The 16075-nt window shown below is 38.0% G+C and overlaps 1 protein-coding gene and 1 long non-coding RNA gene across 3 annotated transcripts in view; one reads left to right on the top strand and one right to left on the bottom strand.

The window, feature by feature from the left end:
• ranbp3a (RAN binding protein 3a) overlaps window positions 1-16075 on the bottom strand; it is a 1280039-nt gene that overhangs the window by 598539 nt on the left and 665425 nt on the right. The window lies entirely within an intron of this gene.
• LOC147841648 (uncharacterized) lies at window positions 1714-15401 on the top strand. The gene is made up of 3 exons (XR_015502322.1): window positions 1714-3035; window positions 10505-10599; window positions 12179-15401. It is a non-coding gene; the product is annotated as an uncharacterized LOC147841648 (long non-coding RNA).

The raw sequence follows: 16075 nt of genomic DNA, 5'->3' as shown, positions 1-16075 counted from the left end.
ACACCTTGCCCAACCCTAAACCCAACCATCAGTTATTAACGTCTACACCTTCCCCAACCCTAAACCCAACCATCAGTTATTAACGTCTACACTTACCCCAACCCTAAACCCAACCATCAGTTATTAACGTCTACACCTTGCCCAACCCTAAACCCAACCATCAGTTATTAACGTCTACACCTTCCCCAACCCTAAACCCAACCATCAGTTATTAACGTCTACACCTTGCCCAACCCTAAACCCAACCATCAGTTATTAACGTCTACACCTTCCCCAACCCTGAACCCAAACATTCAGAGTTATTAACGTCCACACCTACCCCAACCCTAAATCCAACCATCAGTTATTAACGTCTACACCTTGCCCAACCCTAAACCCAACCATCAGTTATTAACGTCTACACCTTGCCCAACCCTAAACCCAACCATCAGTTATTAACGTCTACACCTTCCCCAACCCTAAACCCAACCATCAGTTATTAACGTCTACACCTTCCCCAACCCTGAACCCAAACATTCAGAGTTATTAACGTCCACACCTACCCCAACCCTAAATCCAACCATCAGTTATTAACGTCTACACCTTCCCCAACCCTGAACCCAAACATTCAGAGTTATTAACATCTACACCTTCCCCAACCCTAAACCCAACCATCAGTTATTAACATCTACACCTTGCTCAACCCTGAACCCAACCATCAGTTATTAACGTCTACACCTTCCCCAACCCTGAACCCAACCATCAGTTATTAACGTCAACACCTTCCCCAACCCTGAACCAAACCATCAGTTATTAACATCTACACCTTGCCCAACCCTAAACCAAACCATCAGTTATTAACATCTACACCTACCCCAACCCTAAACCCAACCATCAGTTATTAACATCTACACCTTGCCCAACCCTAAACCCAACCATCAGTTATTAACATCTACACCTTGCCCAACCCTGAACCCAACCATCAGTTATTAACGTCTACACCTTCCCCAACCCTGAACCCAACCATCAGTTATTAACGTCTACACCTTCCCCAACCCTGAACCCAAACATTCAGAGTTATTAACGTCTACACCTACCCCAACCCTAAACCAAACCATCAGTTATTAACATCTACACCTTGCCCAACCCTAAACCAAACCATCAGTTATTAACATCTACACCTACCCCAACCCTAAACCCAACCATCAGTTATTAACGTCTACACCTACCCCAACCCTGAATCCAAACATTCAGAGTTATTAACGTCTACACCTACCCCAACCCTAAACCCAACCATCAGTTATTAGCGTCTACACCTTCCCCAACCCTAAATCCAAACATCACAGTTATTTACGTCTACACCTTTCCCAACCCTAAACCCAACCACCATAGTTATTAACATCTACACCTTCTCCAAACATAAACCCAATCATCAAATACTTCTTGATTTAAGAATTTGTAGATATTTGGACTATAATAAAAAAAATCTAAATAAGAAAAGCATTTTTTATTTTTTTTTGCAGTGCACTGAACAGAACTAAACTAAACTTCAACTCTGAAAAATGGACTGACACAGTTTCAATTTACTGGAACTTCTACATTAAGCTGCTTTGATCTACATTGTAAAAGCGCTATAAAGAAATAAAGATTAATTGAATTGAACAAAAAGTCAATTCTTCTTAGTTGTGCTCATAGGTTTTATATGTGCATTTTTAAAACTAAGCTGGTATTGGCGTTTCCATTAAGCAATAATCCAAAATGCAATGAAAATAGGTGATGGAAGCATAGCCAATGTCTGATAATTACTTGCATTGGCCAATACATAAGTGCATTTCTAGTCACACAGAGACATTCATTCATTTTTAGTTCGGCTTAGTCCCTATATTAATCTGGGGTCACCACAGCGGAATGAACCGCCGACCACAGAGGCATAATAGAATTTTTTTTTTTTTTTTTTTTTTGGAAATATGGCTTTGGAAAATGCTGCATGTTTAAACAACTGTACTGATAATGGAACTTGCAACCACAGTTGGCTCACGATGCATTTGGGCAGCTCACCTCAGCTCCAGTCCTGAGAAAGAAACAAAGAAAGAGGGATTGTGAGTGGTATGGACAGCGGGCATGTGGGCAGACGTGTGTAAGTGTGGGCAGGGGCGTCAGCGGGTAGGCCGTATGTGTACAGTAGCGAGGTGAAGACAATCCACTGATCTGCTTGTACACTCATCTCCATGGTTGCGGTCTCCACGGTGACTCAGCCTTGCTTTTATTCCGGAGTGACACACACACACACAACACCACAGCATGCACTAACCCTGCGCTCAAAGCCCTCTTCTCTGCACCCACATGAGTGCAGAATGCTACAAAAACCACCAGCCCCTCTCCTCTACCCCCTTCTCTCACTTTCACTCATTACTTACCCTCCTTTCTCATAAACAAGACCACTAGCAGACAATCTGCACATCTGGATTTTTTCAAACAATGTTCAGAGAAAAAACATTGCTTGGTTTTATTGACACCATCTAAAGTATTTAAAGTCTATACAGGAGTTTAAAGATGCAAATTTCTGCATGAGATATTTTCAGAAATGCCAGATGCCAGTGTTCTAGGAAGTATGCAAGCATGTTACTTCAGACAAAAAAATAAAATGGCAATTGAGATAAAGTTCAAAAAGGACATTATAGCGGAATTGTACAGTAGGTGCTCCCCCTTGCCCCAAGACAAGTGCACGCACTGTTAGCTTACATCAATGTGTTCAAATATTTATACATGTAAACACAAGAAAACAGGAATTGCAATGTGCGACGAAGAGAAGCAAATTATTCAACCCAGGCTCATTCTGAAAACATAGTCCAGCGGATGTTTCTGGAGACCGGGAATTATGCAGCCGGAGGTACTTATGGCTGCATTTCATTTTTTAAGCGAACAATACGTAGCAGTGTGATGGCGTTCCCTTTAGCCATCCATGTGGAGGGCTTTCCTGTCGCAACCAGTGTGTCCAGTTAGCTCGTCGACGACGACTGGGTTTGAGTATGGGGAAAAGCGGTTCCAGAAATCAGGTAAGAAAACAAGAATGTGGAAAAAAAACAAAAATGTGGTAAAAATAAGATGAGGTATTTTCTTTTTCTGGATGGCTTTTGTAAATCGTTGCTTGGGTTTAGGTAAGGAGAAGGGTGGGTCAGCCGATTGGCCAGTCGCACGGACAATCGTTCTGTCATTCAGACAGGCAGACAGATGGTCGTTCGACAGCGGCCTCTGGTGGGTTTACGCGAGAACAGCGTTCGAGAGACGTTCAAGATGCGAAAAAGCACGCACATCTGCCTCTTGTGGATTCGCAAAAACAAAAACTACACAAATACGTACCTCCCGGGACGTATTTCGCGGCCTCCAGAAACGTCTGCCAGACTACGTTCTCAGAATGAGCCTGGGTTGAAATGATTTCTTACATGAACTGCTGTCAGTTCACCAATCATGCAATCCATTTTAATGTGATTTGTTTATCTGAAGAAAAGTATAAAGTAACATAAAACAAATTAATATTTGATTTTAAAAAGAAATTAATATATTTAAAAAATGCTTACATTTTTTGGTCAACTTTTTTGCTTGGCAGCCATGCAAAAGTGATTAGTTACTTTACCTTTAAAGTTGGTAACTTTAAAGGTACCCATTGTAACTAGGAAATAAACTGACCTAATTTTTGTAATTATAAACATAATTATGCACATAATTTAAGTGCAACAGGTTTACTCACTTTTTCAGTACGATCAACTATTTGCTTTTTACAGTTTGTTATGTTAGAAAATGTCTTATGACCCTTTAAATGAAACAGGGTGCTGAAAAATCTTAATTTTAAAATGAGTGAGATTTAATTATGATATATAAAGTCAAACTGCAAGACATAATGCCACATTGTAAAATATAAAATGCCATTACAAGTAATAAAACTGAAAATCCAGCCTGATCTCACAGAAAAACATAACTATTTTATGTTTTGTCAGTTTAGTGGCTAATTCGTACAAATTCAGTTGGCACCCAACCCCGCCCCTAAACTCAATAGTTATTTGAGATAAGCAAATCGTATTAAATTGTACGAATAAGATATGAATTAGCCATTAAATAAAAATGTTAAGAAATGCCGTGAGATAAAGTTGGAAAATCGCAATATAGTCACAGTTTTGAGAGATTTTATTTCGCAATTGCAATTCAGTTTATTTTATTTAAAAACTGATGGAAAGAAATAAAACAAGAAAAGGCACAAATAAGGTTATATAAGAAAGCGACAATGTATATACCTGTACCATATTCACGTTTGTCCATAAAACTCCATACAGAGAAATTAGGTTAATGCGTTACCAGAAGTAATACAGCCTGGAAAAGTGCTTCCACATCAAAATGAAAATTCAAAGAACACTTTTATTCTATAACTAATGTAACTACATGTAAACAAAGGCTAAATGAACATTTCTGCATTTCCATCTCCTGGAAAGTCTAACCCCATAGACTTTCAAAGCAAGTGGACCGCCTTATTAGGCACAGTTTACTTTTAGAGGAACTGACTGCAGGCCTCAGAAGCTGTTAAAAGAAGATGAAGTCAACCATCCCAGAAATTGCTTGAAAATACCTGAACCAAGCTGAGTGGCTCTCACTTCTAAAGTTTCTGAAGTTGTTTTTTCCTGACATTCACTGCTTGAACATCAGAGATGACATGTTCATGATTACTGGAAACTTGGGGGCCTGGTCAATTGAAACAGCTCATATCAAGAGTAAATCAAGAATGGAAACTAATTGAATTTTCAGTCTTACACATCAAAAAGCCTGGTGACAGCTAAATGTCCATTATGTGATGTGCTCAGGGGCTTTTCTTTATCTTGGAGGACTCCTGTTTTAACTTTCATCACAAGTAAAGGGAAACTTTTTCAGACAGACACACTCAAAACATGACTTTTGCTGCTTATTTAATCTTCTTCAAAATGAGCTGAAACAACACAATTCTTAAGTTTTTTAGGGACAACTTAATTATGTTATTTTCAATCCACTTACATTTGTAAAATGGTTAGATTAACTTTATAGATTTGTGTTAGGACAATTTTTGGGCCAATTTTTTTTTTTACACTAAAGATTCAATTTGTTTTATAAACGTGTTGCATATTCAAAGATAAAACTAGACATCTCATTAGATAATTCACATAAAATATTATTATTATTTGTCTTATACACACATCAATGTACAGACTGTGTGTGCCATGCTGTATTAATTATGTTATTAAAAAAACTTTTCTACAAATGCAGTTAAAAGTAATTTCAAATAATTTAATATAACCCTGTTTACTTATAAAAACATTAATCCTGGTTTTATACCTCCCCCTCAATCACATGACTTCATCCTAGTAAATAAAGTCTACTTTTCTGGATACACAAAAAAAAAAAAAAAAAAAAAAAAAAAAATATATATATATATATATATATATATATATATATATATATATATATATATATACACACACACACACACACACACACACACACACACACACACACACACACACACACACACACACACACATATATATATATATATATATATATATATATATATATATATATATATATATATACTTGTTCAAACTTGAGCTGAAACCGCACAATTTCATTGGGACAACTTATTTTTTATGTTCAATCCACATAAGTTTGTTAAGTGTTAACTTAATCGATTTGTGTTGGGACAACTTGAATGAATTGTGTGGAACCCTGCATTTTTTACAGTGCATGCGCAGTGAATGTATGTTCATCGTTGTATATGTTTTGCTGAAAATTCTTTTGGTCACAAAATGATGTCACATTACAGGGGATAAGGAGTTGCACAACACTACCCAGGAGGCACAGGATGTCAACATGACTTCATATTGACGTTGTATGTTGTAAATGAAAATCAGGTTGACTTAAGAACCCAACGTCAGACTTCGGATTTTGGTCACTTTCCAACAGAACCTCAAAACAACTAAATATCAGTGTCTAATGATGTTACAGCTTGACGTTGTGTGGTTGTTACCACTATGACGTCTATCAGATGTTGGATTTTGGCTGCCATACTTGACAAATAAATGTCAGTATTTGACGTCAATATGACTTTGATTTAAGATGTTAGCTCGTCGTTGGGTTTTGGTCACTTTCCAACAAAACCTAAAATCAACAAAATATCAACATCATTTGATGCTGGCTAGTCGTTGAATTTTGGTTACCTGACATCACGACTTAAATCTAACCTAATATTAACGTCTTATAACAACTGATAGGTTATGACTACTCAATAAGCTCTTTTGCTTTTATAAATTCTTTAACGAAACTGACTAAACAATTACATTTTGAAGAGTTCAGATGCAAAACCCTCTAAATCCATCTGACCTCTTTTCTTGTAAATGAGCATTTTTTAATCAGGATCCTCTAATTAGGTTCAGAAGTTTTATTTTATATGTAATTATAAGGTTATTAGCTAGTAAATAAAATACCCTTTTTATTAAAAATGTCACTTTAGACAATTCTTTGGTTTTTAACAAGGGAGATTTGCTTTTGCGTCAAAACCAGCTAAATCCACCAGTGCTTTTAATGCAAAACCCTCTAAATCTATGGGAACAAAACAGTTTAATTAGTTGAAAATCACTAAAGATGCAATTAGAAATTATTTTACCAAAATTAAAACACGTTACACAAACTATTATATAAAAATATATAAATCTGTCAAGTAAGTGTCAGGTCATTCCGCTGTGATAAACCAGCCTGATCTCACGAGAAAACGTAAGTATTTTACGTTTTGCCAGTTTAGTGGCTAATTCGTACGAATTCATACGATTTCAGTAGTACCAAATGATATGATTTTAAAAAGGAGGCGTGGCACCTGACCCCACCCCTAACCCCAACCGTCATTGGGGGAAAAGCAAATCGTACTAAATTGTACGAATTAGATCGTACGAACTCATACGAATTAGCCACTAAATGAAAAAGTTACAAATTGCCGTGAGATTGTGTTGGATAAACCAGGGAAAAAGCAGAAGGAAAATGAATTAATTAAATCTGTCAAGTGCATTAATCAATAACATTAAAACTGACATTAATTAAATCTTAACAATCTGTCTTCATTTATGATATTTGGGATTTAGATTTAATGTAAATAGAGCAATGTAAACATTGCAAACATTGTAAGCCTGGTAGATTCAAATAGTGCAGTGTAAAACATTATGAAACATCATTATCTGTGCTTTGTTTATTAATAAAAAAAGCTTATCAGGCATATATGTATTATGAATTAATATAATAATGTACAGTTTTATACATTAAATTTATCTTTTAAAAATAGCTTAAATTAGCAAATAAAACGCAAGGTCTACTTGGCAAAAAGGGGATGCCTCTCAGACAATTTAAGAAGCTGTCATACATTCATTCTCACCATAATCTAAGGGTGCTTTCACACCTACACTTTTGTTTCGTAACGTATCTCGTTTGCCCAGTTAGCGCGGTTCGATTGGCATATGTGAACAGGGCAATCGCGATCTGTTCCACGCCAAAGTAATCGCTCCGAGATCGCTTGAATGGGGTGGTCTCGGCTCGATTGAAACGAACCCTGGAGCGGTTCGATTGCAGTGAGAAAGCGATCCGATCCGAGCGCGGTTATATCACAGTGTTTTATGGATATGTAATAGGCTTACGGCTATATGAAGAGAGAATTATGAGTAGGGCGGGAAGTTTCGCGAGTCTCCGGATGCCCGCAAACGAGTGATGATCTCCCGGTAATCTCGCGTCTCTCTCCCAGTCCTCAAATAGGCATCGACGCGCACCCTTCTCACCCCTCCCCACCGTGTCTCTCCTCAGACACGTCACGCGCGCACCCTGTCAATCACCACCAAACCAGCACCTCTCCTGACAGCTTAGCAGGACGCTGCAAAATAAACCCTGACACTCTGACCAATTAAGGAGAGTTTACTCGCACGTGACTTGTTTTAGCTCTTTTGGTCCGATTAGAAACTTTGCAGTGTGAAAGCGAACTGCTCCAAGACCAAAGAGCAACAATGTAACAATTGTAATCTCTGTTTCGGAACAACTGAATCGATTCACAGGTGTGAAAGCACCCTAAGTCTTGGTCTCTTTTTCGTCTCTTTTTTATCCTTACAGCATCCACGTTGGATAAAAGAACGGCATCTTAACTCTGTTTTTTGTAAAACACAGTTGCCGTTTATTGTATAGTAAATCCGACTCATTTAAAGTAGCTGTGCAAGAACACGTTATGAATGCATGTTACTCTTCCAACTGAACATTGTGTTTTCTTTGTCTTGTAATGCACAGAGTTTTGAGGAAAGACACGTTTTCATTTGCCATTCAGTAAAAGTCGGACAGGCTCATCCAGCTCATCAAATGTCTTTTAAAATCTAAATTGAAAGTGGAATAGCCTAAAACAGTCTCCTCATAAAAGTCGGTGTATCAGCGTGCTGTTACACTGAAAACATATGATTTAATTCGCGCCTTCTGATTGGTTCTCGGGATTTATCGGCTTTTGTTGTCAAAGGCAAGTAGCATTTAGAGGCTTTTGCCAAAAAAACTGTTGTTTCTGAACACTATGACGCTGGAATTTGGATGATCTGAAGCAAATCTATTTGTTGATAGTGTAGAACATGCCTAAAGCATTCACTCAATGTCAACATCTCATTTTTGCCGGAAGTGGCGTTTAGCGGCTTTTGCATCTGAACTCTTCATTTGTTTTTGGCATCACTATTCAGTCAATTGACTTATTGCATAGGTTTTAAATTCTCGTTTTACCTCTTCTCATTGAATGTCACAACATTCCACTGACTTCAGGGTAAATAGTTTAACAGCAAGATGTTATCAGCATTGGAAGTCAAAACAAAAGACGTGAAAATGCACCAAAAATGTTCAGAACAGGCACCTGTTCACACGATCAACTCAAACCCACCGACCTAGTGTCCCATATCCACGGCTGTATATCTGAACTTGACAGTTTGTTTTTAAGTTCACACTTTTTTATCACCGGTTGCCTAGCGCAGTTAAAGCAGCCAAATTTCGACATTTACATGAGCAGATAATCTCTTGCGTTTGCCTTACAGGCTAACAGGTAATTTTCACTTTCTTCCTTATTGTTATTTTCCCTCACTATTTCCCACCACCTGCCAACTAATGGTTTAGGGCTAAAGGAAAGAGCGCACACCTCCTTCTGTCCATCTGCTTCCCTCTATTTTTCTCGTTTTCCCTCCACAGTTCAGGTTACAGAAGTTAAACATCTTTTCACCACGCTGTTTTCTTCAGAGCCATTTATCAGATGGGGAAATATCTCTTGGAACCGCCAATATTAGTAAACTCAATTCATGACAGCAGGTGCACTCAGCAGAACAGTATCATTGATGATTCACTGTTAAATTATTGCTAACTGGGAACTTTTAATTGGGAACTTGTCTGCCCCTCAGTGACGTCTTTTCAGAGTGCAGTTGGTGATGATTCAGTGGAGAAGAGCAGTTCAGACTGACGCTCGCTTTAGGAATTAATAAAGTTTATCTTTGAAGTGTTGCCTTAATGTGCAATTATTTCTCCCCATGTTTGTAATTTGCAGAGCAATTCATCCGAGTGATCATTTCACTTTGACTAACATTTGCATATTAATGTCATAATGAAGCTGAAACGGCTTGTGTAGCTCATTTCAGTGATGTATTTTAAGGATTGTAATTTTCATTTTGTTTTGAGAGCATCAGGGGAAGACTATATTTATGTTTTCTGCCATATGGTTATGAAATGATTTGAAACGTCATTGTTTTGACCTGTAAATGCCCTCAATATGCAATGACAGCAATCTGCATTCACTATTTTAATCTTTAATGCAACTGCCATATACAGTTGAAGTCAAAATTATTAGCCTTCTGGTGATTTTTTTGTCTTTTTCAAACATTTCCCAAAATATGTTTAACAGAGCAAGGAATTGTGACAGTAATTTTTATAATGTTTTTTTTTCTTCTGGAGAAAGACTTGTTTGTTTTGTATCTGCTAGAATAAAAGCATTTTTTATTTTTTTAAATCATTTTAAATTCAATATCATTAGCTTTAAGCAATGTAAATATTTTTGATTGTCTACAGGACAAACCATTAAACCGTTATATAACCGTTATACAATGACTTGCTTGGTCAAGTCAAAAAAATACCTAGGAAATACCTAGGAAAAGCTATATAAACATTTCTGGAGAGCTTCCAAATTCGTCCCAGGAGCTACGTTTTTTCCAATTTTTGTTTTCACGATTCTACCAGAGGCCACTATGTACGCTTTTTGAGATGTCAAATTTTCTTGCGAGTGCCATTCGTGCCTGCTCTTCTTGCATAAATCCACCAGAGGCCACAGTCGGCTGACTGACTAACTTACCGACCAATGACCAATGCCCCCTGACTTTTTACCACATTTTAAGATATCACCACATTCTCACCCTGTTATTTGTTTATTTTATTTTTTGTCTTACCTGCTTTCTGGAATCGTTCTTCACAGGACTCAAACCCCGTCATCCCCATCACCCCGTCTATCGACATATGCTGCGAGCCACTAGACAAACTGGTAACAGCGGGAAAGCTGTCCATATGGAGGTAAGCGGTGAGCTGGTAAACGTGAAAAAGAACAACGTCATACGTAGCATTAGTTTTAAAGAGGAATTGCTAGTGGCGGAGAGAGCTTAACGAGCTGCAATTTAAGGAAGCACATACACAAAAAACACAAACAAATAAAAATAAAGAAACGATCTTCATCAATTTGACAACACATTCTCACAACACAAACAATTAAAGAAATGTGCAGCAAATTGGTCACAACACAAACAACTGATTAAACACTTGCAAATATCCATGTAAAAGAACGGAAATGTTTCTAGCGCACCCAAAAGCATGACAGACTCTGCTGAGATATGGATGTGTTATTATGCCATGACTATTGCTCAGTGAAGTGATTGGTGACCTTTGAAAGGCGAGTTGTTTTTCATTTATTTAAATATCCTGAATACACGACATAAAAAAAAAAAAAAACTAGCAGCGTCCCAAATGGTACACTATACACTATGCACTCATGCACTATGTACTTATGCACTTGTTTTTTTACTAAGCGGAAATTCAAACCGTTTCCCTAATGACGTTTGACGGTTGCCAAATCATTGCAGAGCCATTTGGGCAGAGCTGAGCTCCAGCGAGGGGGAGCTTGAGCTCTCGCTTCTCCTTTCTTTCACTTCTTCTACGAGTGATGTCACTGGGGGTAGGGTTAGGGGTGGGGTTGGTGTACGCATTAAAACAGCTTATAGGAGGAGGAGCGAGAGCTCATGCTCCCCCTCGCTGGAGCTCAGCTCTGCTCAAATGGCTCTGCAGCGAGCAGTGTCTCGAATTATCAAATACCTGCCGTGAGTATAACCGCATTCACCATCATGAGGCGCTATAATCACTCTCGTAGGAGAATTTTGCTTTCACAAACCACAATTAATAAAGTTATCCAACATGTGCGCACGATAGCTCCGCCCCTTCTGCTACAAACCTGCGGTTATTGAGTGCGTAAAGTGTCCATCATTACATACTTCATTTTAGCGGCTGAATAAGTGCATCTTTCGGGTAATTAAAGTGCACTTATAATTAGACTACTTACACTATTTATACTACAAAATATATCAATAGGGTCCGTCATGTTTTTTGGGTCCCCTAGAAACATTTCCAATGTGTTGATATTTGCAAGTGACCAATTTGCTGCCCGTTTCTTCAGTTGTTTGTGTTGTTACCAATTTGCAACACATATGCTGTCAAATCAATGAAGATCGTTTCTTTATTTGCTGGTGTTTTTTGTAATTGCATGTGCTTTCTTAAATTGCAGTGTGTTAAGCTCTCTCGGCCACCATCAAATGAAGCCATTTGTACTTCTGGCTACATAATTTGTGATCTCCAGAAATGTATATACGGCTACGTTTTGCAACATATTAAGTGCTGTCATCATGGCAAAGATAAAAGAAATCCGTTATTAGAAATTAGTTATTACTTCAGACTTCAACTGTCACATATTTAATTTTGCATGATTGATCCATTTTCACAATCCAATAATTTTCTGATGATATTTTTTTCCAGACCATTATGTGTTCATTTCACATTATTGTTTTGCTGTTTCTGCCTTACATGTTGGCCTTTTTGGGTGCGCAAGTGGTCTCACAGATGTGAGTCATACTCACTGCAGGCGAACAATAATGCAACACTCAAAAGCAATCACACATGCAATGATGCAGTGATGACATCAGAGCTCTCCTGCTGACCTCATCAAAGCAAATCTCAACGGAGGAGGTCAGTGATTGATTCTGGCATTAACATGGAGGTGGAGGAGAGTGTACAATATGCTACCCAACCCTTGGAGGATTGGGATTCAGTGGTTATAAAGAGCTATCAAGTGTTTAGTTCAAGTGCATCACTGTTTACACAAACTGACAAATTATTGATATGCTGTTGCATAAACGAATACTATTTAAATCTCAGGGTTTAAATGTAGATAGCACAGAACCTTGGTGCCTGGCTAATTGCAGTGTAACAAAGTTATACTACTGACAATTATGTAAATTGCACCAGTGTGCGCTGTAATGACTGGTATATTTCACGGCAGGTTTTTCATGGCAAAGGGGCCTCAGCCCTCCAATTCGGTCAAGTAAGTTCTTTGATTTGCCACATTGGTAGTAAACGAGCTTTAATCAGTATGTTAATGGCACAGCTGACTGAACTGTGATAACAGACCGAGGTTAAATTCTCCCTGTAACCCTGACAATAAAAAGAGAACAAAACCTGGTGTGGTTACCATGGCAACAGCCCTCCCTGTGCTTTGTTGATATTGTGCATAGGCTGTGTTCAGTAAAACTTGCAGAGATAACGGTGGCTATTCAATCGGCAGCACACTTGCAGACACGTCCTGTCAATATGGATTCTCCATTGACATGTGTGCGTTCTCTGTACATGCATCACAAATGTACACAAAACTTTACACACAAGTTGTTTTTTAAATATGCACAATTGATCGCTCATACATGTTCATGGATATTTAGCTTCATTTTAAAAGAATAAACTATCTTTAAGAGCTTTAACAGTCATCCATTACTTCACTTTCTAAATGATGTAGGCTCAATGGGAATTCTGTGTTCAAATACATTGTAAAAAAAATGTAAATTAGGAGACGTTTTTCGTATTTTGTGATTCCTGTCTTTGTTGTTTACATGTAAATTGAATTACATTATGGGACCTTAATCTTTGTACCTTGCACTTTTGATGCTGAAAAGTTTGAAAAAGTTACTTTTATTTATATTTTTAATAGTTTGAAGTGATATATCGCCTGGGTTAGTGTTATAAATATGGTACAAACATCTAGAAATAAATTGCCAGTGCTTGTTCTGTTATTGAACGCATTCTTTGTTATTTCCTACATAATGTATTGTTTTAATTTATTAAAAAACTACCAACCTTGGGTCATTCTGAAAACGTAGTCTCGTGGACGTTTCTGGAGACCGCGGAATACGTCCCGGCAGGTAAGTACGCTGCAGTTTTTGTTTTTGCGAATCCGCGAGTGCAGTTCATGCCCGCGCTGTTCTCGCGTGAACCCACCAGAGAACGCTGTCCGACTGACCGGATGATTGACTGCGCGACCGGACAATCGGCTGACCCGCCCTCCTCCTACCCTAAACCCAACCAATATTACCGATTGACTTGTGCGCCAACTCACTTCCCTAAACCCGAGCAACAATTTACAAAAGCCGTCCAAAAAAAGAAATGCCCTCATTTGTTTTGTTTTCGGATTTCACCACGTACTCACCCTGTTATTAAACTCGTTCACTTAATTTTTGGGATTCTGTTTTTGTCTTACCTGATTTCTGGAACTGCTCTTCCCTGGACTCGAAACCAATCACTGTGGTCAACTCCTCTCTGCATTTCAAGTCTGCCGACATACAGGATGAGCTGAGTGGACAAACAGATTGCAGCGGGAAAGCCCTCCACGAGGAGGTAAGCAGTTGGCCGGCCGGCAAGCGCAAAAGGGAACAGCGTCACACCGCCCCGTAGCGTTCGCTTGAAAAAAATTAATGCAGCCGTACATTCCTCCCGGGACGTATTCCGCTGTCGCCAGAAACGTCCGCGGGACAACGTTTTCAGAATGAGCTTGGGTTCAAAACTACTGTACAGTAGACTTTCCAACATCAAAAGTCAACAGAGCAGAGAAAAAGGGCCCAAAATGCTATTTCATAACTATACATGAACAGAAATTGATTACAATGATTACACTGTAGTTCTAAACCACTTCGACTAAAATGACCCACCCAATAGCAGTAAAAGTGGAGATCAAGTTTAGAGAACAACCTATGGTTGCTATTTGTGAGTGTGCCTCACACAGGTGAGTGGGCTTGACAAACCACCTTTAAAAACACACCCTTTTATCTCTCTGACACTTTAATGGACACTTGCACCAGTTTTGCACATTTACACCAGACTCAGGATTCTGCCACTCTGGTCCAGTAAATTCTTGTTTTGATGGCAAAGTCCAGACACTAGTTCTGTCTTGTCCTGTATGTAGTGCTCTGCTCAAGTTTTCTTGCTTCGAGCACTCCTTTTCTATCATTGACTACGTTTACATGGACACCAATAACTCGATTCTAATGCAATTAAGACAATACTCTGATTAAGAGTCTACAATGTAAACAGCAATTTTAGATTAATTTAATCAGATTAAGGTCATAATCGAACTAAAGAGAAATCGAATTAAGACATGTGGAGTATGCTGATTTTAGTGGCATTATTGAAGTGCAGTACAGACATGTAAACACACTTAATTTTTTAATACGTGTTAATAAATAAGAATCTCTGATTAAAGAAGTAGTAAGGAATACACATATGAGACTGTATAGATTCCTTTAGCTCGTCTGAACACCCATATTTTGACCCACACCTTGTCCATGGCTGATGGTTGATTTTCACAAGCCCTCCAGGGTCTTTTAGACTACATCTCAGGATCTTTTCTGTTAGGCCAGAGAACTGGTTGCCCCGAATGAGCCTGTTTTCTCCCAAGGTTTATTTTGCATTTTTGTCAACTGCGGCAGTTTTGATTCCTTCCACTGTTCCCTCTTATTAGCCACTCTCTTGTGAATCATCCTTTAACGGTTCATCCTTCAACATTTGTATTCAACTAAAGTGAATCAATTGTATTTACCTAAAACTACACTAGCATTCTACAACAACTGTACTCACTGCCTGATATGCTAAACTATTATGGCTTTTTATTTATTTTTTTTCATCAGTAAAAGCCATGTAGAAAGACTCAACTTGACACTGTTAGTTAACTATTCAGTAACTAGTTTTTTAGTTAATCCCAGATAACTAATAAGAAATGTAAAAATTCCTACAAAAAAAAGGCAACAGCACTATATTAATATTTTAACCGCTGCTATAAACAAATACTAGACTGTTTACAATGTCAATAAGTAACTTAATAACAGACTTAAACCCATTCTCCTTCTGCTGCATATGTATACATGTTTGTGTTTCAATTTGATGCAGCATATACACACAAAAAAATAATGGTTGCATACAAGTGTTTAGAATTTGTGGAGTGGGATAGAGGTGTATTATATATATACAAGGAAAATACCGAAAATACATTCGTAAGTCGCTTTGGATAAAAGTGTCGGCTATATGACTAAATGTAAATGTAAATAGCTAGTTTCAGATTATTCAGATATTTCAGATTGATAACCTAAAAAGGCTGAGACGTCAGTGTTGGCTCCACAATATGTATAGTTACTGATTTTAACAGTAAGCATGGAACAAGCAGAGCTAAAGTAACAGTGTGTATTGTCAACTGACGATATTTATGATGTAGAACTTGTGTATTTGTTTACAATATCAATAACATTTATGTCATTTGTCCTACATTACTTTCAGGCCCACACAGAATCTGCACCCACAGACAACTGCAGATTTCCACAGGTTGTTGAGACTATCTTCAATCTATTTATTTACTTTTGTAAATGTGTGTAAATATAGATTTATTCAGTTTTTAATTTTAATTTGAGTAATA

Source organism: Danio rerio, chromosome 11 (assembly GCF_052040795.2).
Source record: "Danio rerio strain M-AB ecotype USA chromosome 11, GRCz13ab, whole genome shotgun sequence".
In the NCBI taxonomy this organism is placed as follows: Eukaryota; Metazoa; Chordata; class Actinopteri; order Cypriniformes; family Danionidae; genus Danio; species Danio rerio.
This window is presented reverse-complemented; position numbering and strand designations above follow the sequence as displayed.